We start from the raw sequence: 26429 nt of genomic DNA, 5'->3' as shown, positions 1-26429 counted from the left end.
GCTCTAATGCCATCCATTTCCCTGTAAATTCTATGATTTTGTCATTTTTTAATGCAGAGTAATACTCCATTGTGTATAAATGCCACATTTTTTTTTTATCCATTCGTCTATTGAAGGGCATCTAGGTTGGTTCCACAGTCTTGCTATTGTGAACTGTGCTGCTATGAACATCGATGTAGCAGTGTCCCTGTAGCATGCTCTTTTTAGGTCTTTAGGGAATAGACCAAGAAGGGGAATAGCTGGGTCAAATGGTGGCTCCATTCCCAGCTTTCCAAGAAATCTCCATACTGCTTTCCAAATTGGCTGCACCAATCTGCAGTCCCACCAGCAATGTACAAGTGTACCCTTTTCCCCACATCCTCGCCAGCACTTGTTGTTGTTTGACTTCCTAATGGCTGCCAATCTTACTGGAGTGAGATGGTATCTTAGGGTGGTTTTGATTTGCATTTCTCTGACAGCTAGAGATGTTGAGCATTTTTTCATGTACTTGTTGATTGACTGTATGTCCTCCTCTGAGAAGTGTCTGTTCAGGTCCTTGGCCCATTTGTTGATTGGGTTGTTTGTTCTCTTATTGTCTAATTTTTTGAGTTCTTTGTATACTCTGGATATTAGGGCTCTATCTGAAGTGGGAGGAGTAAAGATTTGTTCCCAGGGTGTAGGCTCCCTATTTACCTCTCTTATTGTATCTTTTGCTGAGAAAAAACTTTTTAGTTTGAGTAAGTCCCATTTGTTGATTCTAGTTATTAACTTTTGTGCTATGGGTGTCCTATTGAGGAATTTGGAGCCCGACCCCACAGTATGTAGATCGTAGCCAACTTTTTCTTCTATCAGACGGCATGTCTCTGATTTGATATCAAGATCCTTGATCCATTTTGAATTCACTTTTGTGCATGGCGAGAGAAAGGGATTCAGTTTCATTTTGTTGCATATGGATTTCCAGTTTTCCCAGCACCATTTGTTGAAGATGCTATCCTTCCTCCATTGCATGTTTTTAGCCCCTTTATCAAATATAAGAGAGTTGTAGTTTTGTGGATTGGTTTTTGTGTCCTCTATTCTGTACCATTGGTAAACCCGCATATTTTGGTACCAGTACCATGCTGTTTTTGTTACTATTGCTCTGTAGTATAGTTTGAAGTCTGGTATCGCTATACTGCCTGATTCACACTTCCTGCTTAGCATTGTTTTTGCTATTCTGGGTCTTTTATTTTTCCATATGAATTTCATGATTGCTTTCTCTATTTCTACAAGAAATGCCGTTGGGATTTTGATTGGCATTGCATTAAACCTATAGAGAACTTTTGGTAATATCGCCATTTTGATGATGTTGGTTCTGCCTATCCATGAACAGGGTATATTTTTCCATCTTCTAAGATCTTCTTCTATTTCTCTCTTTAGGGTTCTGTAGTTTTCACTGTATAAGTCTTTCACCTCTTTTGTTAGGTTGATTCCCAAGTATTTTATTTTTTTTGAAGATATTGTGAATGGAGTGGTTATCCTCATTTCCATTTCAGAGGATTTGTCACTGATATACAGGAATGCCTTTGATTTATGTGAGTTGATTTTATATCCTGCCACTTTGCTGAATTCATTTATTAGCTCTAATAGTTTCTTTGTAGAGCCTTTTGGGTCTGCTAGGTATAGAATCATATCATCTGCAAATAGTGATAATTTAAGTTCTTCTTTTCCTATTTTTATGCCTTTAATTTCTTTTGTCTGTCTAATTGCTCTGGCCAGTGTTTCGAGAACTATGTTGAACAGAAGTGGAGAGAGAGGGCATCCCTGTCTTGTTCCAGATTTTAGAGGGAATGCCTTCAGTTTTTCTCCATTCAGAATGATGCTAGCCTGAGGCTTAGCATAGATTGCTTTTACAATATTGAGGTATGTTCCTGTGATCCCTAGTTTTTCTAGAGTTTTGAACATAAAGGGATGCTGTACTTTGTCTAATGCTTTTTCCGCATTTATCGAGATGATCATATGGTTCTTATTTTTAAGTCTATTGATGTGGTGAATAATTGAATTGGTGTATATTGAACCAGCCTTGCATCCCAGGGATGAATCCTACTTGATCATGGTGCACAATTTTTTTGATATGTTTTTGTATCCGATTCGCCAGAATTTTATTGAGGATTTTTGCATCTAGGTTCATTAGAGATATTGGTCTGTAGTTTTCTTTCTTTGAAGTGTCTTTGTCTGGTTTAGGTATCAGGGTGATGTTGGCCTCATAGAATGAATTTGGAAGTTCTCCCTCCTTTTCTATTTCCTGAAGTAGCTTGAAAAGTATTGGTATTAGTTCTTCTTTAAAGGTTTTGTAAAACTCTGCTGTATACCCATCCGGTCCTGGGCTTTTCTTAGTTGGTAGTCTTTTGATGGTTTCTTCTATTTCCTCAATTGATATTGGTCTGTTTAGGTTGTCTATATCCTCCTGACTCAATCTGGGCAGATCATATGACTTAAGAAATTTATCTATGCCTTCACTATCTTCTAATTTATTGGAGTATAAGGATTCAAAATAGTTTTTGATTATCTTCTGTATTTCTGAAGTGTCTGTTGTGATATTGCCTTTTTCATCCCGTATGCTAGTAATTTGAGTTCTCTCTCTTCTTCTCTTCGCTAGCATGGCTAAGGGTCTGTCGATTTTGTTTATTTTTTCAAAGAACCAACTTTTAGTTTTGTCAATTTTTTCAATTGTTTCTTTTGTTTCGATTTCATTAATTTCAGCTCTGATTTTCATTATTTCTTGCCTTCTACTTCTTTTGCTGTTGTTTTGCTCTTCTTTTTCTAGGATTTTGAGATGAAGTATGAGATCATTTATTTGTTGGTTTTTTCTTTTTTTAAGGAATGAACTCCAAGCAATGAATTTTCCTCTTAGAACTGCTTTCAGTGTGTCCCATAGATTCCGATATGTTGTGTCTGTGTTTTCATTTATCTCTAAGATTTTTTTAATTTCCTCCTTGATGTCTTCTATAACCCATTGATCATTCAGTAACCTATTGTTCATTCTCCAAGTGATGTATGCTTTTTCCTTCCTTCTTTTATCGTTGATTTTCAGTTTCATTCCATTATGATCAGATAAGATGCATGGTATTATCTCTACTCCTTTATATTGTCTAAGAGTTGCCCTGTGACATAATATATGATCTATTTTTGAGAAGGATCCATGTGCTGCTGAGAAAAAAGTGTAACTGCTTGATGTTGGGTAGTATATTCTATTTAATTAAGTCTAGGTTATTAATTGTGTTATTGAGTTCTATAGTTTCCTTAGTCAACTTTTGTTTGGAAGATCTGTCCATTGGTGAGAGAGGTGTGTTGAAGTCTCCCATGATTATTGTATGGTGGTCTATTAGACTCTTGAACTTGAGAAGAGTTTGTTTGATGAACATAGCTGCACCATTGTTAGGGACATATATATTTATGATTGTTATGTCTTGTTGGTGTATGGTTCCCTTGAGCAGTATGTAGTGTCCCTCTTTATCCCTTTTGATTAACTTGGGCTTGAAATCTATTTTATTTGATATGAGTATGGACACACCTGCTTGTTTCCGAAGTCCATATGAGTGATATGATTTTTCCCAACCTTTCACCTTCAGCCTATGTATGTCTTTTCCTATCAAATTCGTCTCCTGTAGGCAGCATATTGTTGGGTCTTGTTTTGTGATCCATTCTACTAGCCTGTGTGTCTTAATTGGTGAGTTTAAGCCATTAACATTTAGGGTTATTATTGAGATATGGGTTGTTCTTCCAGCCATATTTGTTTATTTATGTTACTAAACATGGTTTGTTTTCCTCTTTGATTATTTTTCCCCCCTTTACTGTCCTACCTCCCACTGTTGGTTTTCATTGTTATTTTCCATTTCCTCTTCCTGTAATGCTTTGGCGAGGATGTTTTGAAGAGATGGTTTTCTAGCTGCGAATTCTTTAAACTTTTGTTTATCATGGAAGGTTTTAATTTCATCTTCCATCCTGAAGCTTAATTTCGCTGGATACACAATTCTTGGTTGGAACCCATTTTCTTTCAGTGTTTGAAATATGTTATTCCAGGATCTTCTAGCTTTCAGAGTCTGTGTTGAAAGATCAGCTGGTATCCTGATTGGCTTACCCCTAAATGTGATCTGCTTCCTTTCTCTTGTAGCTTTTAAAATTCTCTCCTTATTCTGTATGTTGGGCATCTTCATTATAATGTGTCTAGGTGTGGATCTCTTATGATTTGGCACATTTGGCGTCCTGTAGTCTTCTAGGATTTGGGATTGTGTCTCATTCTTCAAGTCTGGGAAGTTTTCTCGTATTATTTCATTGAATAGACTGCTCATTCTTTTGGTTTGGAGCTCTGTACCTTCCTGTATCCCAATGACTCTTAAGTTTGGTCTCTTAAAGTTATCCCATATTTCTTGGATGTTCTGCTCATGGTTTCTTAACAGTCTTGCTGAGCTGTCTATGTTCTTTTCCAGTTGAAATACTTTGTCTTCATTGTCTGATGTTCTATCTTCTAAGTGTTCTACTCTGCTGGTAGTATTCTCCATTGAGTTTTTAAGTTGGTTTATTGCTTCCTGCATTTCTAGGATTTCTGTTTGTTTGTTTTTTATAACCTCTATCTCCCTGTAAAGTTGATCCTTTGCTTCCTGGATTTGTTTGCGTAATTCATTGTCGAAGTGATCTTTCATTGTCTGATTTTGCTGTCTAATGTCTTCCTTGATACTCCAGATCATCTGAAGCATGTATATCCTGAATTCTTTATCTGACATTCCATCTGCTGCAGCTGTTACCTCTTCTAAAGTTGCGTTGACCTGCATTGCTTGTGGTCCCTTCTTTCCTTGTCTTTTCATACTGCTTGCGTTTCTTTCCTTCAGGCGCGGGCAGTGGGCTCTGCTCTCTCCTTATTCCAATTGGGGTGTCGTGACTACCACGCCGGCAGGTCACTGGGCCTGTTCTGGGCACTGGCGGCGGCTCTGTTCTGCCCCTACTCCAATTGGGGTGATGAGTGTACCACTCTGGCAGGCCATCGGGCCTGATCCGCCGGTTGGTTGCAGGTTTGCCTACCCTGCAGGCGCAGGCGGTGACTCTACTGTGCCCCTACTCCAAATGGGGTGACGTGTCTGTCGTACTGGCAGGCCACTGGGCCTGTCCCGCTGGTCGGTCGCAGATCTGCCCACCTTTCGGGCACGGGTGGTGGCTCTGCTCTGCCCCTACTCCAATTGGGGTGTCGTGACTACCCCGCCGGCAGGTCGCTGGGCCTGTTCCTGGCACGGGCGGCGACTCTGCTACCACGCCGGCAGGCTCCTGGGCCTGATCCACTGGTCTGTCGCAGGTCTGCCTACCTTGCAGGCACGGGCGGCGGCTCTGCCCTGCCCCTCCTACCACGCCTGCAGACCCCTGGGCCTGATCTGCAGGTTTGTCGCAGGTCTGCTCACCCTGCGGGCACGGGTGGCGGTTCCGCTCCGCCCCCACTCCAATTGGGGTCACGTGACCACCACACCGTCAGGGCCTGTTCCGGGCGTGGGCGAAGGATCTGCTCTGCCCCTACTCCAGTTGGGGTGACGTGTGTACCACGCTGGCAGGCCGCTGGGCCTGACCCGCCAGTCTGTCACAGGTCTGCTTACCTTGCAAGTGCGGGCGGCGGCTCTGCCCTGCCCTTCCTACCACGCCCGTGTACCACTGGGTCACGGGTCTGCCCACCTTGCAGGTGCGGGTGGCGGCTCTGCTCCGCCCCCTCTCCAATTGGGGTCACGCGGTCACCACACCGGCGAGCCACTGGGCCTGCTCAGGGCGCTGGCAGCGGCCCGGCTCCTCCCCTCTGGCTCGACGACAAATCGAGAGAGACTCGGGTGTCTGTGCCTCACCCCCCCCACCAGGAGACCAACTGTTTCTGTCGCCGCTGGTATTGATGAAGTTCTCTCCTCCGCCGCTTTCTGATGACATCAGATCTCTGCCATGTTGGTATCCTATGCGAATGGCAGCATTTCATTCCCCTTGCCGGGCAACCAAAGCAACGGGTGAGTCCTGACCGGCCCTCAGCAGGACCCGGACCGAGAAGCAGTTTCCGCGGGCTCCTAGCCCTGGGCCAGGGCAGTTCCGGGAGCCGGAACTCGGCCGCTCTGTGCTCGGTGTATGCTCTGATAAGAGCAGACTCCAAGAAGCAGCCTCCGCAGGCTCCCCAGCCCTGGGCCAGGGCGGTTCCGGGAGCCGGAACTCTGCCGCCCCACGCTCGGTGCTAGCTCCGATAAGAGCAGGCACTAAGAAGCACCCAGGCACTGAGCCCGAGCAATCTGTCTGCAAGCCACAGGCGAATGGCAGCCTGAAATTACCTGTTCTATGGCTGAATGAGCTGCTGTCAGTCGAAAACAGGGATGGTGACGTCAGCTTTCCAACATGGTGGCCGCTGGCCTCCTCTGTGGTCTGACCGGTGTGGAGAACCGAATTGGACCGCTTCCTTCCCCCGTCTCGAACCCAGAATTCAGCCCTGAGTACGGTGCTTGCACAGCTGGCAGAAACTGCAGCGCTGTATCCCTGCGTTGCTATCTCCTTGTTTCCCAGCACGCGCTGCAGACTCTAGCAGTGGGGCGATTTGCTGAATAAGCAGTGTTACCCTCCGTGCAACAAACCTCTCGCGTTTGAGTCCCCGTAGCCGATCCTCGTGCAATGGAAATCCTTCCTCCAGGTTCCGGAGCACCCCACTATTGCTGGAAATTCCTAACAAGATATCCTTTAGCCGTCCTGACTTGTCATACTCCCACACAGTGAAGCAGCACACGGGGGCAATGCACTCCCCTCGCCGCCATCTTTCAAGCCCCCTCCACAAACATTTTCTCCAATATTTGTCTTTATAAACAATTTTGTGCTGAGCAGCATTGAAGCAAAACCTTGTCCATATTCTTGAGTATTTCCTTGGGATAAATTCCCAGAACAGTAATTCCTGGATCAATATATAAGAACATTTTTAAAAATTTTTCAATATATAATGAGAAATTGTTCTTCATAAAAGTAGAACCAATTTACATTTTCACTAAAAATATCTACAGATCTTCTTGTTCTTGAATACACGTAATCATTTATTCTCACTATAATCTTCTGTGCATATAACAGAAAACAAAATAGAAACTGTATAATCAGGAATGAGGTGAGGATAAGAGTGGAAATCGGAAGAAAAAGAAAATATGATCTCCAAACTGTGGATAAATCATAGTCAAGGAATTACTAATGAATTAAGATAGGGTTCAGGCTAGAAATGATCAAAGTTTATGTTACAAGGTATCTTCCAAAGGCTCAAACATGAGACAACGCAAGAATGTTCAGAGGTGGAATGATTTGATTATGAAAGTGTAACCTAATTGTAGTGTAGGAAGACAGGGTGTGGCTTGAGGAAGTGGATCACTGGAGGTTTGTCTTTGGGGTTATATTTTGTCCTTGGCAGCAGAACTCTTTGCTTCTTAGTTGCTTTATCCTGAGCTGCGTCCCTCCAATGTACTGTTTCATCATGATGTTCTGCCTCATCTCAGTCCCCAAACAATGAAGTTAGCCCATCAGTGGACTGAACCTCTGAAACCATGAACTAAAATAAGCTTTCCATCATCTCTGTTGTTCTTGTCGGGAGTTTTGGTTACAGTGACACAGAGCTAACTAAAGAAGTATGTGTATATACCACAATAAAACCCACTATTCTGTGTAATTAATATGCACTGACAAAAAAATAAAAGTAAATTAATTAATAAAGAATTTGACCTTCACTGTCATTTTACTACATAAATCCCTAAAGTCTCTTTTAGGATTTTACAGAAAATTTCCCATCTCTGACTCTTTGAAGAAATTTTTTCCTACATAATTTTGGATGGTCAGGGTTGATTTTTTTTTCTACCAAGAAGGTGACTGTAAACATATATTAAGATTGTGCAGATTCGTGTGAATACAGATATAGTGACAAGTAATAAAATAATAATTATTCACAATGTGACTCTGATTTAGTTTTTTGGGTTTATGTCTCCTACTATTTATCCTCAACAGAATAGAACACACACTTACCCTATATTGCAAAATAATTTATAGAATACAGATAAAATAATCTACAGTCACCATATTCCTATATTTACTGGATATAGGTCAAGAGTCTTACTCAGTATCTAGATTACTATTTCATTCTTCCATATTTAGCTGGCTGCTTCCCAACCCACATTCATTGAGGTAATTAATGGTTGGTGCTAGTATTATGTTGTGTATAATATTATAGTATAATGACCCCTAAAGATACTCATGTCTTAATTCATACATAAGATCATTTGGTAAAGAGAAATTAAGGTTGTAGGTAGAATAAAGATCGCCAATTAGTTGACATTAAAATGACAACTTGTGTGTGTGTGCATGTGTTGTTTGTGTGTGTGGTGAGAAAGAGGATGCTACTCAACTTTTGCCTAAGTGTCAAAAAATCTTTATTTTAGATCTTTTATATGAAAATTTAAGTTGACTTCTTGCCATGGAAATTGCTCTTTCTAAGGCCCTTCAACTGAAATAATGTCTATAGTCTATTAGGAATTCTGTGAACCCCCAATTTTTTATTTTCTTGGATATACTGTGTTTTCTTCTCTCCTCTAAGCCATATTTTCAAATCTTAATTATTGCATCTGATTTCAGGCAACATCATTTATAATCCCTAAATTATTTAATTGTTACTTCTACAGTTTTTCAGTCTGACCTCCAATATTCCTCAACAATTATAAACTCTTATTCATGAGATCATTCAGCTTAATTTTCCTTAGAATAAATTTAAATTATTTAAATATATCTTCAAAATCATTCTATTTGCTAATAGTTTGGGAATGGGTTCTTTTAGATAGAACTTCAAATTATAAAAGTTGAATGATTTTTTTTCTTCATGCTGAAGTAAATGTAAAAGTTTGATATTAAATTACTGTTTGATAATGGGTTAATTGAAGTGGCTCCATTATACATTGTGTGAACCTAACTCATCTAATTGCCTATATTTTATCTAAATAAAAATAGATGACATTTTTATGGGAAGAATTACTCAAAAGACATGTTAAACAAAGCCTCACATTTGATGTATGTTGCTCTGGTTTGGATCTAGAATGTGCCCTCAAAGCTCTTGTGTTGAAAGTATGGTCCCCAAAACAACAAGGCTCAGAGGTGGACTTTTGAACAATGATTCAGTCATAAGGGTTCTAACTTCAATGCATTTAGTGGATTAATTCATTGGTCTAAATGGACTGCTAGTTGGAGGAAGTAGGTCACAGGGACCCTGCCCTGGAACTATTAATCTTCCCCAAGTTTCTTTTTCCCAGTTCTATCTAGTCCCTTCTCTCTCTTTTTTTTTTTTCAAGCTGCCATGACCTGAGTAACTCTCCTCTGCCATTTGCTTACACCATGATGTTTCTAATGTTTCTGCCTTGGAGCCAGATGCCCACAGATTGAATCCTTTGAAACTGTAAGCCACCAAATAAATGCTTCTTCCTATAAGTTGTTTCTGTCAGATAGTTTGTTGAAAGTGATGAAAAGCTGACTAACATGGGTGTTCAGGGTTGTAATTTGTTTTCTTTAATCCTTGTATTCTATTAACTGAAATGCTCATGTTGATGGAGAAATAGGTCTAACATTATAAAGTTCCTTCTTTCAGTGCTCACAGGATTTTATTTCTCTGTTCATTTTACATAGTTTTCAATGTATTGCTTTTAGAATCTTTGGAATAAAAGCAGCTTGGTTAGTTAAGATATTAAAGCTTTGAACACCTTTCAAAAACTCCAAAATCTTTATGCAATTTCATTTGTATGTCAACCTAATCCTGCCTTTTGCAATTATTAGTTGATCTTTTATCTTAAGTACTTGCTATGTTTCACTTTTATAAAGAAGTCAGGCTTCTGGCTGGTTGTGGTACTTGCCTATAATACCAGGTACTCAGGAGACTCGGGCAGGGGAGGATCACATGTTTGAGACCAGCCTGTGTAACATAGCAAGACCCTTTGTCAAAATTAAAGAAAATAATAAAGGGCTAGGTATGTAGCTCAATGATAGCACAATTGCCTAGCTTAAAGTCTTGGGTTCCATTCCAGTATCAAAAAAAGTAAAATAAAAGTCAAATATTAAAATGAATGTCATCTTTGTATATTTAGTCTTTAGAATAATGTCCCCTAAAGGTACTCATGTCCTAATTCATACTAAGGTCATTTGGTAAAGAGAAATTAAGGTTGTAGGTTGAATAAAGATGGCTAATTAGTTGACATTAAAATGACAAGATTATGTTGGATTATCTAGTAGTGCTCAATGTGATCACAAGGGTCCTATGTGGGAAGTGAGTGGCAGAAGAGGAGAATCAGAAAATAAAACCATGATAAAGACTCAGCCCACTATGGCTGGAAGAAAAGGACCAGAGTCAAAGGAAGTGGGTGCCCTCTAGAAGTTGGAAAAGGCAAGGGAGTAAATTCTTCAGAGCCTCCAGAGAGGAAGACAACCCGTGATGCCTCAGTTCAGCCCAGCGAGGGTCATGTGATACTTCTGATCTACGGAACTGTAATACAAGTATATTGTTTCAAGCCACCAAATACCTGGTAATTTATTGCAACAGCAATGGAAAACTAATACAGTTGGCTATATGTTTGCCTGAATAAATGTTGATATTTGAATTCTACATTATAATTTAAATGAATTTAAATAAACTTATGATTTTCCAACTCTGAGTTTTTTTTACTCAACATTTTCATTTTTCCCCATTTATATGGTATAAGTTCAAGTTCTAGTGACATTTATTTCAATTGGCAAAAGACTGAATGCCATCTCCCCTACTCTTGCATATCCTTATATTCAGTAGTGACAACATTTTTCCAGTAGCAATTTTAATTTCATCACCCCTTTTCTCACAACTCTGGAATGACTCTTAAATTTTCTCAGTATAATTATCTTTCTTTATTATGGGTTTCTCATTTCACATCCAATAAACTCCACCCTCTTGTGCAAGTATATTCCTGAGGGCTCCAACGATGCTTTGTCTATACTTGTGTTTCAGTCCTGGGTTGTACTCTGAAATACCTGAACACATCCATCTACCTTCACTGGACTATCAGGTATTTGGGAGGTTGGTATAGTACATGGTACATACAAGATGATTAAGCAATACTTAAATGTATGCATGAATTATTTATACAAGAATCAATATTACATATTAGCATTACTGTTATGCAATCCATGTCCATTACTGCTTCTGATTTTACTGCCACTGCACTACATAAGAAGTGTTTTCATTTTCTTATTTATTCTTAGATGAATGAATTTCTTCAATACTGTTTTCTCTTTCCTCCAGAAAACATTCATTATACATCTCAATAGGCACTGATGATGACACTTATTACTTTTGTGATTAAATTTTAGTGAGTTTTGGTGTCTGAATATTCTGGTGTTAGACTGTGCTGCTATATATGCATGCCCATATTTTTTCCTATCTGTTATCATTCCACTCGTTTCATTCAGCCCAAAGATTTTGGTAAGAAGGGAAGGAATTATTATCTCCTCCAAATTATTCAGTCACCTCAAGATGACTTTTAAAACCATGTTATATTAAAAATAAATATACTGTGTTTACTTAGCTTATAAGTCCAGACATTTATATATTCATCCAGAAATTGAAAGATAATCATAAAAAAGAAGAAGTATGTTTATTTCCTTTAATTGCCGTTTCAGACACTAGAATTCAGTTCAATGAAAGGGAATTATGGAGAGGATCTAGCTTAAATCTTCAGTTAAATCTGTCAGTAGTGCCATGTAACTAGATACACAGAGACTACGTCCTGAAAATTTTCTAATAAATGTTGAGCCATCACCTAAAGTGAGAAGACCCTTCTTTGGGATGAGTATAGACACATCTTAACTCCCCCCTTTTTTATTCATTCTCAATATTAGATACTTCTGCAGATTAAGAGCTCCTGGGACAAACTGTCTGGATGCTGGCTCACATAGCTTATAGTAGCTTGATTAAGCAAGGTTTTCAGATTTTGTGTGAATCATTTTCCTCTTCTGAAACCTGGGGAGTTTACTCACAGTGCTATTGTGAGAAGTAAATGAGATTAAGCATGTATAACATTTGAGAAGAGTACTTAACAATTAAGTATCATAAATGTTAGCTCACATTATTCTTAGCAATTCTGCATTATTGAGTCAGAAAAGAGGTCCCTTTTGCAATAATTAGAATTTAAAACTTTTGTTTTTCTACTATAAATGTAAAAACATTTTTTATGAAAACAAATAATACAGTAATATATTCCCCTAGCCCAAAAACAATGTAACGGTTCCCAGTCTGACACATAGTATAACAGAATGTTACACATATAAATATACTTATGACGTATCTCTGAGTTTACCTTTATACATACCTACTACACCTGTCAGATATTATACCTTGCTTTTTGCCTTAATTAATTATTATACACATCTCTCTTTTTTGGACCTTATTTTTTCACAGGTGCAGATTATTTTTTATTTAGGATATACCCTAAAATGCTTACTTTGCATATGATAGGTGTTTAGAGTGTTTCACTACCACTATCAGTAAAAATGTGAATAATCCTGAGCATCTTTGGACATATTTTTAGTGTCCAAAAAAAGAAATTTTTATATCTATAATAAATTAGGCACATTTTAACGTTTATACACTTATCAGAATTGTCCTTCAGAAAATTTTAGCCAGCTATACCCCTAGCCAACTGTGTGCATCATTAACAATATTTTCAATTTTTACCAATTTTAAAGTCATATGTCCTTGCTTTTGGTAACTATTCATGTGTTAATTTGATATGTACACTTTATGTTATTTCTACTCATTGGTAGAAGAAAGAACTAACATCTCAAAAGTAAAATTTTTTGTCCATTTTGTCTTCCAGCTTTCTTATTCTTTTACAAATTTTCAGAGACACTTTATTCTAAAGAGAGTCACATTGTGTCATATTAAAATAAATGCTATTTCTCACTTCATTATTAGTTTTTCAAATTTGCTCATGTCTTCTGAAAAATACAGTTTCAAAATATGAAACCAGATACAGCATTTTAAAAATGATCTCTTACACTGAGGTCATGCTAAGAAAGCCTTTTCTGACCTAGGTTAGTAAAGATATTTTTCAGCATGTCCTTTTTCTCCATTTAAACCTATACTTTTTAATTTAAATTAGAAAATTGACCTGAACTCATTCTTTTCTTTTTTATTTAACAAAGATTTTTCCCCTTTTGGATAGTCAAATATCTCTATATTATTTATGTCCATCTTTGTCCCTCTGATTACTACATATGCCCAGTGCTAAGTTCTCACACCTGTAGTGAGTCTGTTCCTGAAATTAGTGTTTCATTTCCTAATTTTTTTTCCATTTATGTGACTATATGAGGTAACAAAATTGTTATACTATTCAATAGTATTTTATAGTTTCTATTATTTACTTTCTAAAAATTATCTTGGTTATTTAAAAAATGTTTTCATTCAGATTAACAGAATAACCACTTTGTCAAGTCCCTCACATCAAAAAGAAGAAAAGAAAAAAATATAGAAAAGTGAAGCTAAAAAGGAAAGAGAAATAAAAACTAAATTCTTCTATCATTTGGGGAGAAATTTCATTTGGTTGATATTTTTATACACTTGACCTTTACTGTTTTCATTGTTGTTCTTCTATTTTTTTTATTATTATTTGCTTTGATATTGAAAAGTGGGTTTTTTTTTCCTATTTCCTAACATGTTATTGAGGGTATTTTCTGGTTTTGCTCTCAAATTTGGGCATTTTTTACTTGAACTCCCACTGCGGATTGAATGCTGCTGCTGAGATCTCATTTTATGACTTTGAACATCAGTCACATGGCCAGTCAATGTGTCATGGTTACATATTTGGTGTCTAACTGAGTCAGCATCAAGCCAAGAATTATTTCTCAACACAAAATGATTATCATGATTTTTCTCCACACCCCAGGGCCTATCCTATACCATGGTCCACCATGTTCAAGCTACATTTATTTGAAGCCACCACTGAATGTAGGCTTCATTCAGCAAACAACACCTAGGGCCACTTTAAGCAGCTTGAACTAGCATAGTAAATCCATTCTCTAACAGACACTCCATAACAACAAACTGGTTCAATATCATCTAAACCCATGTTCCTTTCTACTAGATCCAGCATCCTTAGAATCCATTCTCACAAATAATTCCCAGGTTTCTATTGATACAAATTAACAAAATCTTGCAATTCTTTGGGATGAAATTTGTATTCGGCCTTTGGGGCTCGGGAGGAAAGATCATATTAGAGACAATAAGTGGCAAGAAATGGTATGAGAAAAGGCATGTCTTACAAAGTAAAGGATAGCAGTTGATATCATTAGGTGTCTTCAAACAAGGTAGGAGGAGCAAGTCAAGATAAGAGGGAAAAGATCTTGCAAGAAAAATGACTCCATAGAATGTTTGGGTTATTCAAGTTCCATCCCTCAGTATTTCTATCCCTCACAATTGATATCCCAGCATTCACATAAAAGATGTAGTGAAACTGTTAATTCAACTTACAATGTGTTTGATTAACCCATATGACTCATTTTTAGGAATATTAACTTTGAGATTACCACTGATCATTCCTAGAAATACCTTAGTTCTTTCACCAGGCCTAGAGTTTAGAATTTATTTACTTATTCATTTTTCATTTATTTTGCTTTTAAATATATACTATATTTTATAGCAGTTTAAAGCTCAAAGCAAAATTGAATAGAAAGTAGTTTCCCTTTTCTCCCCTTCCCCTACACATGCACATGTTCCCCCAAATGAACATCCTGAATGAGTGTGCCATATTTCCCTCAACTTATAAACTTAAATTGATACATCATTATCACCCAACATCTGTAGTTACATTAGGGTGCACTTTTTATGATATACATTCTATGGTTTTGTACAAATGTATAATGATATTAATCCACCTCTACATCATACAGAGTGGTTTCACTGCCCTAAAATCCTCAATCCATCCCTACTACACCAAGACCTGGCAACCACTGATCTTTTTACTGTTTCCATAGTTTTACATTTTCCAGGAGGTTTGGAATCATATGAATGTAGCTTTTTCAGATTAGCTTCTTTCACTGCAGATGATATTCCTACTATATCTTTCCACATCTTGATATTTGGTTGTTTTGTTGTTATTGTTTGTTTGTTTGTTTGTTTGTACTGAGCAATATTCCATTGTGTGGATGTACCACAGTTTAACTATTCATTCACTTACTGAAAGACATCTTGGTCACTTCCAAGTTTTTACAAAGATTAAAGAAAGGAGCTATAAACATCCATGTACAGGGTTTTGTGTGAACATGTAATTTCACTTCCTTTGGATAATAATACTAAGAAGAGTGGTTGCTGAATTATATGGTAAGACTGTATTGAGTTTTCTAAGAAACTGTCAAGCTATTTTCCAAAGTGACTGTACCATTTGCATTTCTACCAGCAACAATACCTATTGGTCCGCATCCTTTCCAGAATTTGTGGTTGTCGGCTTTCTGAAAATTTATCATTCTAAAGGATATGTAAGGATATTTTATTGTGGTAATGTGCAGTTCACTGGTGATGTATTATGTGGAAAATCTTTCCATGTGCTTACTTGCTATCTGTATATCTTTTAAAATCTCTTTATAGCTCCTACCTATTTCTTAATTGTTTTTACTGTTGAGTTTAAGTGTTCTGTGTATATTTTGAATAACAGTCCTTTTTCAGGTGTATCTCTTGAAAATACTTGTTTCCCCCAGTCTATGGCATTTCTTCTCATTCTTTGCAGAGATTTCTTTTTACAAATCTTTTGTTCTTTCCAGTGCTATGGGAAGTAGTCTGCCCACCCCATAGTTCCTGTGTTCCCCATTCACCTGGTGTTCTGTTTTTGCCCTCCTTTAGTCTACCAAACCTGCTTCTATGGACATGTTATTCCAGATAATCACTATTGACAGTTTAAGTACATTTTTTGCCTTTGCATTCTAAGGGAATTGATTTCAATTTTTCTAATGGAGATATTTCTTAGGTCCAAAAAGGTGGGTATTAAGTAAGTACCATTGATTAGTCAGAAATTAGAAATGGAAACATTCTGGAACCAGAGATCACAGTTCTCTGATAAAGTCATCCCTTCTTTTGTGGATTGTTTCTCTTTTGCATCATTCCTACGGAAAGTTAATATGTTGGGGGTAAATAAAGAGATGAAAAAATCCGAGTCTTCTGAAATTTATTATGAAATGTGCCCCTAACAATTTTTTCTCCACCTAACACTATATCCAGTCATCAACCAAAACTTATTTATTGCTTGGTTAGTTTTCTGAGAATGAGATTCCATCCTGGAGAATCCCATCAGCTTTTGTCCTTTAACCTACTTGCCTCTGGTTGCTAATATCCCTATAGAGGAAAAAGAGAATGGAATTTCCTTAGAGAAAACCCTTCCACATAGGTAAAAATGGGTGAGGATTACTGAACAAAATTGCAGAAGATAAGGAATTGGTTTGTAAACCTAATTCATCTTTAGAGTCTTTTAAAGTTGCTACAACAAATAAGAAATGAGAGACTATGTCTAAACTTTTTGGACTAAGTGTCCTATTTATGTACTCTATGTCTGCTAAAGTGAAGCAGGATATGTTTCTGATAAGTTTATTTCAGATCTTCTCTAGTAAAATGTGCAGTGATGAATGTCTACAATCCCAGCTAGTTGGGAGGCTAAGGCAGATAGATTCTGAGCTTGAGCTTGAGGCCAACTTCAGCAATTTAGCAAGACTATGTCTTGGGGTGGGGGTGGGGTTGCAGGAGAAAGAAAAGAAAAAAGCCCCCCCCCCCAAAAAAAAAAAAATACAGCATGTTTCTGAGTTGCCTCTTCAGTTTGCCTTTCTTGGAAGCATTAATCACTATCATTTTCAGAGATTTTCTTTCTTTCTCCAGGAAACTTAAATAGGGTACATAGGTTAGACATTTAAAGTAAATGGAGTTTTTAATTTTCTTCCCAGAATATCATAGACTGAAATGAGAAATGACCTTGAGAAACTATATTACACCTTATCACTGGACTTAGACATGGCATAAAAATACATATTCATGCATAGTGCTTCACTACTGGAAGATCAGACTAAAAGACACTTTTAAATTATTTATCAAGGATAAAATATTTATGAAGAAATATTGCTTTATTAAAACTTATGATCTTTCAGCAAAAGGCCACAGAGACCCTTCTCATTCTAGACTTTTTTTTTCCTCATTATCATGGATTTGTTTTTCAATAAAGATGACTTGGTGCTATTCATTGATATTTTACATGAAAGTAGAATTTTAGCTTATAGTGCCTCAGGAGCAAAAAGGCCAGACCGAGCCTTCCCTGCAGACCACAAACACAAATGCTGTTCTCCTTCCCCATTGCAGAACGTCCTAGGAAAAACAACTACTGGTGTTGGCGCGTGAGGTTTTCACAACATTCTAAATAAATATTTTTGAAAATTATTTACCAAATATGAATTTGGCATATAAATCTAACCAACAAAAATGATTGACTACAGCGAGCACCACACCAGGCACTGAGCGAATGTTAAGAGTAGCATCATATCACAGCAGTAATGTGAATATGCTCCAGGGTCAAACCGACCTGGATATAAGTCCTGCTTGATCACGTCCTTGTTGCCTGTCCTAGTCTGTTCTCAAGATATATGAGAAGAAAGAAGGAATTTATTGAAAAGACCATATAATTCGAGAGCTCTGTTTGTTTCCCCTCTAGGTTTTATTCAATTATTCTGGCTTGTGCCACACAGCTGAAAGCATTGCTACCAGAGGTAAATTTGCTTCATTATCTCTGATCTCCCATTTTAAATCCTGAGAAAGGGTTTATAACTGGCTAATTTAAAATCAAGTGCTGATCTCAGAGACAACAGTCTGTGTCTGTGATGGGTGGTCAGATAGTAGGGCAGGGTATTTATAAGAATATGGCATTTTCAGTTGCTACCACATGGTTACAATGATTGCAGTATTATAGAGTGGTCTGGTGGATGCATGCCTAAACCCATTTCGGTTAGCTGCCTTTACTGCAGATGAGAGAAACCCAACCTCAACTGGGCTTGGACAAAAAGATATTATGCCAGGCACGGTGGCACATGCCTGTAGTTCCAGCAACTTGGGAAGCTGATGCAGGAGGATCACGAGTTCAAGATCAGTCTGGGCAACACAGCGAGATCCTGCCTCAGGAAGAATAAGCAAAACACCCCCACACCCCAAAACAAAAAACAAACAAAAAACCCCCACAAGTACGACATAAGTGAGATGCACTTTAGGCTCAGCTACATAAAGGTATTAACATGGTATCATCAGTTCTTTAGTCCCTCCCCATCTTTCTTTCACATGACTTCATGTGTTTTTATATGTCATCGTACTTAAATAAAAACTGTCATCCTGGTTCCCAAATGCCTACTGGGTCTCTATATTTTTAGGTTTAAATCCACTGAAAACCTACAAAGTCTGTGGAAGCCTACATGTACATTCAGCTTAGACTGAATTAAGTCACATTTTAGTATATGAAATAAGCAGTGTGGCTAGGAGGATATGGTGATGATGTAATGGTGGAGACTGGGTCTGGTTGTCCTGAGTCAGGTGCTCCACTATAGAGCAGAAGTGTGAAGCCCACACAGAAATTGGAGGTTTTGTTTTTTAATATGTTTGAATTAGTTATACATGACAGTAGAATGCACTTTAATACAACATATATAACAGAGTGTTATTTCTCATTTTTTGGTTATATATGATGCAGAATTCCAACAGTCATATAATTATATATGTACATAGGGTAATAATGTCTGATGCATTCAATTATCTTTCCTATCCCCATACCCCCTCCCTCCCTTTCTCCCCTCTACCTAAAGTAACTCTGTTCTTCCCTAGACCCCCTCTTGTGAATTAGCACCAACATATCAGAGAAAACATCTGGCCTTTCCTTTGGGGGGATTCATTTATTTCACTTAGTATGATATTCTCTAACTATCAATTTACCCCTGCACATGCCATCATTTCATTCTTTAAGGTTGAGTAATATTCCAACACACACACATAAACACACAAATATATATATCTCACATTTTTTATCCATTCATCTGTTGAAGGGCAGATTGGTCCATAGTTTAGCAATAGTGAATTGTGCTGCTATAAACATTGTTTTGGCTGCATCACTCTAATATGCTGATTTTAAGTCTTTTGTGTATAAACTGAGGAGTGGGATAGCTGGGTCTAATGGTGCTTCCATTCCAACTTTTCTGAGGAATCTCCATACTGCTTTCCAGAGTGGTTGCACAAATTTGCATTCCCAACAGCAGTGTATAAGTGTACCTTTTTTCTTACATCTTCACCAACACTTATTGTTGTTTATTGAATGGATTATTTGTTCTTTTTGTGTTAACTTTTTTTTAGTGCTTTATATATCCTAGAGATTAGTGTTCTAACTGATATGCTTGTGGTAAAGATTTTCTCCCATTCTGTAGGTTCTCTCTATACATTATTGATTATTACCTTTGCTGAGAAGAAGCTTTTTAGTTTGAATCTGTCCCATTTATTGATTCTTGATTTTAATTCTTGTGCTTTAGGAGTGTGGTTGAGGAAGTCAGATTCTAAACTGACATGGTGAAGATTTGGGCCTACTTTTTCTTCTATTAGGCTTACAATGTAAAACCTTACAATGAAGCTGAAAAAGCAAACAACAAATGCCTAGTGCCTAAGTCTTTGATCTACTTTAAGTTGAGTTTTGAGAAGAGTGATAGATAGGAGTTTAATTTCATTTTGTTGTATGTGTATTTCCAATTTTCCTAGCACCATCTTTTAAATAGGCTATCTTTTCTCCATTGAATGTTTTTGGCACCTCTGTCTAGTTATAAATAAATGTATTTATGTGACTATGGCTCTGTAGTCTAGTTTAAGGTCTGGTGTTGTGATGACCACTGCTTCACTGTTCTTGCTAAGGATTGCTTTGGCTATTCTGAGTCTTTTATTTTTCCAAATGAATTTCACTGGAATGTCATTAGGATTTTAATTGGAATTGCATTAAATATATATAATGCTTATGGTAGTAAGGCCATTTTAACAATAGTCATTCTGCCTATTCAGAATCATGGGAATCTTTCCATCTTCTGAGGTCTTCAATTTCTTTTTTTAGTGTTCTGTAAGTTTCATTTTAGAGGTCTTTTACCTCTTTTGTCAGATTGATTCCCAAGCATTTTATTTTATTATTTTTGAAGCTATTATGAATGGTATACTTTTCCTAATTTCTTTCAGTAGATTCCTCACTGATGTATAGGAACACATTTGATTTATGGTTGTTCATTTTATAACATCCTACTTTGCTGACTTCATTTATGAGTTTTAGAAGTTTTCTGGTAAAATTTTTTGGCTTTTCTAAATATAGAATCATGTCATCAGTAAATAGTGATAGTTCTTCTTTTCATATTCATATCCCCTTAATTTCTTTCTCCTGTCTAATTGCTCTGGCTAGTTAGAGTTCCAATGTTGAATAACATTGCAGGTTTTGAAGAATTGATCCTCATCTAAAAAGAGAGGTTATTGCCATAAAACCTTACAATGAAGCTGAAAAAGCAAATAACAAATGTCTATAGTATCTCATGGGAAAGAAGCAATAGGTAGAAGGCAATGTAATTCTCTATAGGATATTTTTCTCAGAAGAAAAATAAGTGTTCAAAAGTAACCAAGTAGATCCTAAGAGGTAGAGTACACACTAATCTTATCACGTTTAACCTCAGGACATCCAGCAATCCAAGAAATGCAGCCTTGTATTGGCAAAATGAAGGTATGTGGTTTGTAAGCAACATCAGAAAATAAAATGTTCTGAAAGCATATGTAGTGGGAAGGTGCCCCTAAAAACCTTCAAGGAGTATAAATAATGAGAACAAGAATGTACTATTCAAAAACTCAAGTCACATCAGGCATTCCTGGAAATTAGTGACTTCAATCAAATGGTAATAGGAGCCAGTGACAAATGATCATTAGCTCATCTTTACGTTTGCACTATAGGCTGGAGAAGCCCCAGGAAAGTGTAACCAAAATTATCCCAGAAATGCAAACCATGAATGTAGTAGGGATAGAAGAAAAACTTAGAGGGAGAAAAAGCAAAATGTAAGGAAGGAAAAGGAGGCAAACGATACTCAGTTCAGAAGTTGTATATTGTGAGGTACAGTGATATGGAGGGGGAAAAACTGCATTTGACCTGAATCTTCCTCTGGAATAGCTTATAATTTAGATATAAATATAGATATACATTTACTTTAATAACTAACATATGATGTAAAAGATTAGAGAACTGTTTTGATAATTTAACGAAATAATAAAAGTATGTGATACATTTAGCAAATTACCAGGAACACACCACAATGAAGCTCAATAAAGAAAATAGTGAATGCCATAAATAAGTCATATTTAAAATTCTCATAGGGCATTTTACCTGAGAAGCACATGGAAAGAAAAACATTTCTGGCAAAGAAAAGTGTCAGGAATAGAAGTAAAATAGCAAAAAATCTGAGAGCACTGATACCATTAAGCTAATCCATTTAATCAAGGCTGAATGATAGTGAACGTGCCTGATTAGTAGCTTATAAGGAGGTAAGAACTGAAGGCTAGTAATGATCTGGTACACACTTCCACAGGGCAGGCCACACTGAAATAGGTTAATACCTGCTCTAGGTGGCAAATATTAGAACCAATGACAGGTATGCCAGGAGCATGCCATCCCAAATAGGACAAGCACAGAAGGTGGGAGCTGAGTCTGAAAAAGATATATGAGTGAGAGGGGAGATGGTCCAGATCTTAAATGCCATTTTTTGAGAACTTGGTCTTTTTTTCTCATAAGTGACAGAGAAATAGCAAAGATTTTTGTGCAAGATGATGTTATAAATCTACTTTAGAAACACAACTCTAGCAGCTTGCCTGAACATGGAGGTACAAATTTATTTAGGAGATTATTGATGTAATTCTGCTGGGAGTAATGATAAGGCCTCAAATAAGTTTTTGTCAATAGAAATAGAAAAGAGAACAGATAAGAAAAATGATTTCAAAATGCAACAAATAAGTTTTATTGCAAGTGAGATGAAAAAAATATTTCTATGATTTCTACTTCTATATTCTAGGAAAAGATCATAGGAATGATAGGAAGAAAGGAAATTCTGGAGAGTAGAAAAAGGAAATGTTGGTTTGGGACTGTTGAATTAGTGTACAACATCCACTTGAGTTGTTCATCAGACATTAAGAAATCTCTTGTTTTCAGCTCTAGAGAAAGGTGAGATATAGAGATTAAACATGAATTTTCCAATTACAAGTTAGATCATTAAACATAAAGTGTTTTTCCTCTACTCTCACATCACAGTCAACACAGACTTTAATGAAAACACTTCTGTGACTTCAAAAGGTGTGGGAGTTTCTCCCCACCAGCAAGCAAGCAATTCATTCTTAGTGGACACCACCTGGGTGTCCTCTAATACAGTTCAGTTCCAACACCTCCTAACTGAAGACAGTGTCAGATCTCACAGGTTGAGGGCTTATTCCCCAGGCTGTAAGTCTATATATTAGATCTGCAAGTCTATATATTAGATGCCATTTGGAAGCTATATATATATATATATATATATATATATATATGAGTTCTCACAACCTCTTCCTTGGGTTTGATTAACTTGCTTAAGTGGCTCACAGAACTCAGAAAAATTCTCATGTTTACTGGTTTATTAAAAAAATACTATAAGGGATACAGATAAAGAGTTGTATAAAGTATGTGGAAAGAGTATGCCACCTCGAGGAATTTCCTCCTGTTTAACTATTTGGGAGGTCTCCATATCATGACTTTTCTTGGTTTTTATGAACATTTCAGTGCATAGAAATGATTGAAGCATGTACAACTATGTAATAAATATGTTTGGGACAAAAAGCGTGTCAGGTAATGCAAATGAACTGGGTAGTAAAACCTAGCAAGGTCTGCGGATTTATTCTTCTTATCCTCTATGTAGAACACTTTTCTCCCCAGGGCATGAGACAAAACCTCTCTGGAATGAGAAGGATCATCTCTACTACCAGAGGTCAAAGGCTTCTTTATAGCCTGCTGCAAGACAGAAAGGCAGGGGAACATTAGATCTTTGTATGGCTTGTCTTGGAGAGAGAGTTATGAGTCAGGAACTATGGATGAAATCAATATATGATATATATTTTAGTATTAGTTAAAAACAAAAAATGAGTTCTATGTACTTTTGGTAAAATGAAGCACCCCAAATCATTGGTCATAGAGATGGAAAAATTACATTTATATTCTATACAGTGGTCCCTCTTGAATGGGTTAAATGCAGGCCCCCAAAACCAAAATTAATTTATTTCATAAAATTTTAAAATCAGTTAAAAAAATTAGAGCAAACAATAAATAAAACAGATAAAAAGCAATCCTTTGACTTGTAGGGAAAGTGTGAATACTTCAATGCAAGTACGCAATTAGTGTTAAGGAGCTTTGTGAAGACAATGAGCTTTGAGCTAAAGCCTTTAAGGTAAAGGTGTGGAAATATGTACTCTTTTAATTAGGATGTAGTTTATAAGTGAATGAGCAGTATATTAAAAAATCAGGGATTAGGTGAGCAATGTAAGAACAATAGTCAGAGCTTCTTAATAAATGTAGTTACACTGAATGCTCATTGAAGGCTGGTTGCTTTCCTCTGGAGTCTGTGGTTGCAATTACAACATTGATTCACTTAAAATGTTTACAAGGTTGATTGACTTCTGTTTCTCACCAGGATGTAAAAACTGGTAAAGGACTTATCCTTCCAGTGTTAAAAAAAAAGAAAGAAAGAAAGAAAGAAAAGAAACCCATATAACTGAAAAACTATTTGAGGCAAACACTTTTGAGGCTTTGGATATGAGAAGTTCAGAACTTTCAGAGAGAAAGGAAATCAGACATAAGCCCTATCATTCACAGTCCCTAACTGAACTTAATTTCCCAAACTACACAATGGGAGGTGGTATCCAGGCAAAAATAAATGTATCCCTTCATGATCAGAAATGGTATTGATGCAGGTCAGAGTTCAAGGTTATGGACCTTTCTAAAGATTTTTGGGAAGTAAATCAAAGGGACACAGTCTTCATGGAATGCACCCTAGAAGTCTGGATATGAATTTCTTGTGGATCATTGACTAAGGAATAAATTAGATTGTACTTTGGGGGGTGGGCAAAACTCTACAGTGCCTCTCACAAAGTAGCTGCAGTGACCCCCAGAGCTAAATTATACTAGAAGACTTGTAGGAAGAGGCAACAGGACTCTGACCCAGGCTAGAGAAAACTCACTTAGCACCTGGGCATTTGTTGAAACCTGTCTGGAAAGATCATGTGTTAAGAATCATTTCTTAAAATTGGGCCGGCACCCTTTTACTAGGAAGAACCAAAATAGACTCACCTGATAACAAACAAAACCCAAACAGGGGATACAAACCTTTTACTAGTAATTTAAATGCCTATCAGAGCAAAATTTAACACTAAAGGAAGATACGACAATCCAGACTTCCTTCAATGAATCAGCTGCAAAGTTTGGTCTACAATTAAAATTGCTAGTCATGCAAAGAAAAAGGAAGAGATGTTTTCTGAAATGACTCTTACATGACAATTGACATACAAGTATTTTTAAAATGCTCTTATTAATATGGTCTAGGACATTTCAAAAAAGGACAAAGTAAGTAAGGAGACAAACAATATTAACAATATTAGCAGAGTAAAAAATGGAAAGAAGAAGAAGGAGGAGAAGGAGGAGAAGGAGAAGGAAGAAGAAGAAGAAATGGCTAACTAAAATAATCTAAATTTGAAATGAAAAAAATTTGAGGAATCACATTCTTTATTTTCAAGGCTTACTATAAAATTATAGTAATCAAGACAGTGTTGTATTAGCAAAATAACAGATATATAGAGTTACAGAAGAGAAAAAGAATGTTCAATTAATTTTCCAAAAATGTACTGTCTCAAATTCAGAGGGGAAATGAAATTCATCAACAAATGGTACTGAAATAAGTATGGTAATCTGTCTTTTTTTTGTGGAAACACATATTGAAACTCCTAGAGAATTCCTGAAACCATGGGTCAAACTGTATAGCACACACACGCACACACACACACTCACCTATGATGAAGTATATAAGTTAGGCACAATAAGAAACCAACAATAGGCACTACTAGTAAAATAAGACAAGTAAAACAATATAGTAAAATTGATTCAGCATCACTACTCTTGCATTTGGGGGCCATTATTGAATAAAGTAAAGGCTACTTGTACCCAAGCACTAGGATACTGTGACAATCAATTGGTAACATATGGAGACTAAGGGATTAGCTGTGAGTCGCACATTCAATCTGGCTATACTGGAGAAAGCCTGATTTATGTCCTGGGCAGGATGAACTTACATGGTGCATTCATCAAGTAAATCAAACAGAAGCAATTTGAAATTTATGAAAAGTTTATTTCTGAAACTTTATAGTTAACATTTTCAGACTATGATTGACCATAGGTAATTGAAACTACAGTAAGCAAAACCACAGATAAGGAAGCTACTGTAAATATCTCTAGCTTATATCACCTATCAGAATAGTTCAGTATAAAGTATTGATATAAAGATAAAAGTGGAAGCTGTAAATCTAGAACAAAGCATAGATGGATCTCTGTGACTAGGAACTTCGTAAGTTTTCTTAGGATATAAAAAGAACTACAATAAAAGAAAATATCACTTTAGATATCATCAAAAGTAAAAACTTCTGCATATCAAAAGAAGCATGAAGAAAATAAAAAAGCAAATGAAAGATTGGGGAAAAAATTCTAAATATATTTGACAAAAGATTGGCTTCCTAAATAAGTAAGAATTTTTAAGTCAGTGATAGGACAACAAACAATATAATTTAAAAGGAACAATGTAACAAGACACTTCACAAAACAATGTTTTCAAACTGTCTACTAAGCATGTGAAAAGGTGCTCAATATCTTTGGTCATGTATCTATACAAAATGACCCAAAATGAGATATCATTTCACATCACTAGGAGTGTCACCACCTCTCAGGAAGATGCTTTAAAAGTTTACTATGAAATTAAACATACATCTACCCTAGTAACTAGCAATTTTGATAAAATATTTACCCCAATCAAGTGAAAACATGTATTCACAAAAAGTAAAATTTATCTGTAGCAACTTTATTTAACATAGCGACAATGGGAAACAATCTGGTGACATGATGATGTCCACAGAATGGACAAATGCACTGTGGCATATTCATACAAAAAATATGACTAGCAATAACAAACAATGAGCTAATAAAAGCAGTCACATGAATGTAGCTTGAAAACATTGAATAGAAAAAAATTAAACACACTATATTCCATTTAGATGACATTCACAAGCAGACAAAATTAAGATATGACCATAG

This window comes from Marmota monax, unplaced genomic scaffold (genome assembly GCF_021218885.2).
Source record: "Marmota monax isolate L192 unplaced genomic scaffold, Marmota_monax_Labrador192_F-V1.1 WCK01_AAM20220418_F8-fsc00247, whole genome shotgun sequence".
NCBI lineage: Eukaryota > Metazoa > Chordata > Mammalia > Rodentia > Sciuridae > Marmota > Marmota monax.
Note: the sequence above shows the minus strand (reverse complement) of the source record.